Raw genomic sequence first — 5,524 nt, 5'->3', positions numbered from 1 at the left:
TGTATGTACTTTACTGTATTAACTCTGATAAGGCATCTTTACTTTTTGTCTTCCTTGTTCTTGGATTATTTCTATCTAATGATTTGGGGTATATGAGAATGTGAATGAGAACGGCCATTTGCTGCTGTGCCTGAGCGAGCACCAGCCATCCCTTAATAAATCATTCATTCATCTGCAGTGTCTACCTTCGTGTCCCTGACTAGGCCAGTGGACCGCAACAGACCACCTCCCTGCATTGCCCATGTCCTAAAGCTGACCTGACACTCATAGACCAGACATGCACGACATGTTTGTGTCAGTGGAGTGGGCCTGGTTCTTTATGTTGGCCACCTCCATCTATTGACCAGTTTGTTACAGGCCCTTGAGCGGTAACTTATTTTTATTCTTAAAAATTTGTTGAAACTGTTTTGAAAATGGGCATGCAATATCCAAATAGATATGTCCAGAAATCTAAAATTCGGGCAGGAAAAACAATAAAAATACAATTCTAGCTTCTTTGACTAAAGGCAAGACAACTTCAGCATAAATTTCAATTTCCATGTTTTAAACCTTGATGAAAAAATTTTTAAAAGAGTGCATTAAAATTCTCAGTGATGGGTAGTTTAGGAAATAAACATTATGTGAAAAAAACTCAATTTTAATATTTCATGAAATTATATTTGTACATAATATCATTTTAATAAGATTTATCTAATTAAATTCTATGCTACCATGAAAAACACATATGATAGGAAATCTGACCTTTCTGTATTAATGAAGGAAATAATTAAGTAAAAATCAGGAGAAAATTGCATATGATGCTACTTACCTCAAAGGGGAGATACCATGATCACGAAGGTGGTTTTCCCAGGGCGAGGCTTATCCATTGCACTCTAGATGTGCTGACCCCTACGATTTCCCCAAATGTGGGAAACTTGACTGCAGAATTTGTGGTAGTGGGGGACTGCGTTCGCGCTTTCCCCTGTAAAAGAGAAAAAAAGAAAAGAAAATTGTGTACGATAACACATAAAGATGAACACAGAGACTAAAATATTGTAAGAAAGTGGTGGGAGTATTTATGAATAATAATTTAAAATGCATCTTCATTCTCCTGTTACAAAATCTACAGCCACAAGGAAAACTTTGGTTCATTGAAGAAAAAGATGAACATTTTTGTTCTGAAATGTAACTAGAAAATAAATAGTCCATAGTAAAACTGAAATATTTAATGTCTACAGCCTCATTAGATTAACAGAGATAAAAATATTTTCTCCTCAATGTACATGTTTATAAATAATATTTGTAGAATAAAGAATGATATGTAATCACTAAAATGGGGAGATGAAAAACAAAATACTGGGCAATGTTTTCTACCTGGAAAGTGTTGGCATAAATATCCAGTAAGCAACTCTGTCAAGAAGTGAAGGAGGGGTGGCACCTATGGCTCAAGGAGTAGGGCACCAGCCCCATATACTGGAGGTGACGGGTTCAAACCCAGCCACAGCCAAAAACAGCAAAATAAAAAAAATAAATAAATAAATAAGAAGTGAAGGAGGTAGTGGAAGCATCCAAGCAAAATAATTTCCTCCCCTCAGGGAGATTTACACGAAATTTATAGAAGTCTCTGGAAAAGTTAGGGAGGACATCTGACTTTTGAAATCTCTATCTACTTATCTACTGATCTATCAATTATATATCCACTTATCAATCTCAGATCAAAGTTTATACCTACTTAATTTTAAATGATATTTTATCTTGGATAGATAAAGGAGATGTATAGGCCACATTCTTTTAATTTTTATAATTCAGTAACATACACATATTTTATTTTATTTTTGTTTTCTTGCAAACAACACAGTTACTGAAAATGTGAAGTTTACTTTTTGTAAAGCAGCTTAGGGTAATAAAAAATATCAAAAATACTGGATTACATTCCAGTTCTGTGTATGTTTAAACTTAGGGGAATCCATTTACCTGAGTTCTGCTAAATTTAATTATAAAAATGCCATAACAGTGCTGTCTCTTTTTAACTCTAAGGAAAAACACATTATGAAGTATACTGTGACACCCAAACATAATAAAAAGTTATGAGTAAAAAGCTGCTAAATACAACTTTTCTTTTTTCATTAAGAGAATGACAAACCTTTATCATCAGGATTAAGTGAACCTTTTATTGGTAATTAATTGCAAGTGCAAAGGGCTAATTATTGCAGCTATTGGACTAAGTGAACTTGTACCTAGAGAAAAAAAAAGCATTACTATGCCTCATCAGTAATAGTCTTACTGGGTGGGAATGTCCTTTGGTAACATCATGAATCCAATATTTTTATTTTTTTATTTTTTATTATTTTTTATTAAATCATAACTTTATACATTGATGCATTTATGGGGTTCAGGGTACTGCTTTAATATACAATGTGAAATGCTTACATTGAACTAAGTAACACTTCCATCACAATTATACTCATTTCTTAATAGTTTTGAAATGTACCATTGCATCATGCACATTAGTGAGGTCCCCCCAAATACCCTTCCTCCTCCCAAATCTCCCCTCCCTTCCCTCTCTCTCCTTTTCCCTTCTACTTTCTGGACTATAGTTATGTTTTGCCATTCGTATGAGTACGTAGGTGGTTATATATTGATTTCATAGTAATATTGAGTACATTAGATCCTTTTTTTTTCCATTCTTGAGATACTTTACTGAGAAGAATATGTTCCAGCTCCATCTGGGTAAATATAAAAGAGGTGAAGTCTCCATCTTTTTATGGCTGCATAGTATTCCATGGTGTACATATACCACAATTTGTTAATCCATGAATCCAATATTTTAAAATTAAGCTAATTCTGTCAGCTAAGAGGCTGGAGACTGTGGTCACCAACTCAGAAACTATGGGTGCAATACTGGTCCAGGGCCTGTCAGGAACTGCAATGCACAGCAGGAAGGGAGCAGGAGGCCAGCAGGGGAGGCTTCGTATGCATTCGCAGCCGCTTCCTACAGCTCAGGTCCTCACCTGAGCTCTGCCAGAATTAGATCCGTGGAGGCATTAGCTTCACATGGGAGCATGAACCCAACTGTGCATTCAACGGCTCTAGGTCATGTGCTCCCTACAAAGATCTAATGTCTCCTCCTCCCACCCCCATCCATGGAAAAATTGTCTTTAATAAAACCAATCTCTGGTTCCCAAAATGTTGGGGATGGCTGCCACTGAAGCAATGACACGCAGTAATACAAAGCACGCCCGCCAGTCAGATATTTGTTTCTTATATCATTTTTTCAGCAAAAGGACAAGAGCTTTTTGGAGAGATAGCTGATTCTAGGACTGGGGCAGGCAATATGTAATACATCCCTAGAATATCTGTAGTGCCATGAAGCAAGAGAGTTCTCAAAATCCCAAACATGAAACAAAACAAATACACCCCAACACCTTAATGGAGGTATCTTGAGAGAACACAGGAGGAGGATGGAGCTTCTGATGGACAAATCTGAAACAATTTGAATAATCAAATGAAGTAGTATTAGCTTTTTAGTCCCAAAATAATTATGTATGAGTTCAGAGTATTATAAGTAAATGACAAATTATAAATAAATAAAGAGGGACATGAGCTGCATGCAGGTGAGTTTTGAATAAATTACTTAGAAATTCATTCATCAAGGAGGTGGGCATGACGCCCCTCTCATGTGAGGGCTGCACCTGCAACTCCCTTCCAAAGAGCACAGTATGGAAAGTAGGAAAAGCGCAGCTGCAGTGTGGGAAAATCTGACCTTGACACACATGATGATATTGACACTCACCCTGTGGTCTTTTCCTCAAATCCCTCATCTCAGTCTAATCAAGAGAAAAATATCAGAAAAAAATCTCATGGAGGGTTATTTTACAAAATACCAGACTGCTGCTCCTTTTGTCAAACCGGTCAGACTGTCATAGTCAAGAGCAAACCAAGAGTTCAGGACAACTGAATCTCGTGTGGCATCCCACACTGGATCCCGAGACAGAAAAGGGAGTAGGCAAAAATCATAGAAACTTCAATAAAATGTGAACTTTAGTTAATATAAATGTAAAAAAGAATGTGCTGGAATAAGCTCCTACTAAATTTCACTGAACTCCACGTCTCCAATGGAAATGCAAGTCACTAAGTAACAGAAATTAAATCAGCTCTTAATAACGTGAGAACAAGATGGAGAAAACCAATGGAGGGTGAAAGGCAGAGCTTACTGAATTAAAAGGACAGAAATAAAATTGCTACTAAGGATATTCAGTAGAATTTCCTTGATCACTGAACAGGAAGGCAAGTATTATAATAAAATTCTAAGGAAAGAATTGTATTAAATGAGTATCAACTTGATTGGGACTGTACATGGTAGGAAACCTTTTTTGAAAGCTGATACATTTTTTTAAAGGATGAAATACACTCAAAGGGCCTACCTGGCGAGACCCTGGTTAGAGAAAAGCTTTCACTACCTTTAGATGCTTTCTTCTTAAGTGATCTTGTTTGGAAGATTGGCTGCCACCTCTTTCCTGCAGGGGTCCTCAAACTTTTTAAACAGGGGGCCAGTTCATTGTCCCTCAGACTGTTGGAGGGCCGGACTATAATTTAAAAAAAAAACAACTATGAACAAATTCCTATGCACACTGCACATATCTTATTTTGAAGTAAAAAAGCAAAATGGGAACAAATACAATCACACTCCGTATGTGGCCCATGGGCCATAGTTTGAGGACCCCTGCAAATTTAGTGCATCAAGGAAAAGAAATCACTCCTCAGAATGTGTGTGAAGGCATTACAGAGAGACAGCTGCTACCTAAAGCAAGTTAACATGAGCGTGGGGAGAGCCACAGCAACCCCAGCTCGTGAGAAACACACACACACACACACACACACACACACCCTGCACTCACACATCGCACATTCCCCATTTACTAAAGTGTGGAAGCAAATTCTTCACATACGTAAGCACAGAAGATGTTTTCCTATATTCAGAGAACAAAATGAAGATGTTTGAAGCATATTGCTTTTAATTACTGTATTATGCAGCAAATTTTCTCTCAATTTTTTTTATCTTTGTCCAGCCCACTTTCCTGATGGAATTTTTGCTTATAAGAAAGAAAAATATCTGAATGAAATATTATAGCACAATCTGGCAAAGAAGTGGTCATTTATGTTTTTGTTTCCCAGCCTAAAAACTCAAGAAAAATGGCCTTAGCTAGTGACTAACACATGAAAGACACTTTCTAACAACTGGAATCTATGAATCCCATAATTCATCATTGTTAAAAGTGTTTTTCTTCTTTTTTTATTTTTAATTGATAAGAATTGGATACGTTTGTAGTTTGAAATATGGTTTGAAATACGTAGGCATTGTAGAATATCTAAATGATGCTAATTAACATATGCATTACTTTACACACTTGTGGTTTATTTGTGGCAAGAGCACTTAAAATCTACTCTCTTAGCAATTTTCAAGTATAGAATACATTGCTATTAAATGCAGACATCATGTTGTACGATAGATCTCCCAAAGTTATTTCTCCTATGTGGAATGTTT

At 36.4% G+C, this 5,524-nt stretch overlaps 1 non-coding gene across 1 annotated transcript; it reads left to right on the top strand.

Annotated features, from left to right (window-relative positions):
* Positions 1–800: 800 nt before the first annotated feature.
* On the top strand, positions 801–964 carry LOC128589557 (U1 spliceosomal RNA). The gene has a single exon (XR_008381099.1). It is a non-coding gene; the product is annotated as a U1 spliceosomal RNA (small nuclear RNA).
* The last annotated feature ends 4,560 nt before the right edge of the window (positions 965–5,524 follow it).

This window comes from Nycticebus coucang, chromosome 6 (genome assembly GCF_027406575.1).
Source record: "Nycticebus coucang isolate mNycCou1 chromosome 6, mNycCou1.pri, whole genome shotgun sequence".
Taxonomy (NCBI): Eukaryota; Metazoa; Chordata; class Mammalia; order Primates; family Lorisidae; genus Nycticebus; species Nycticebus coucang.
This window is presented reverse-complemented; position numbering and strand designations above follow the sequence as displayed.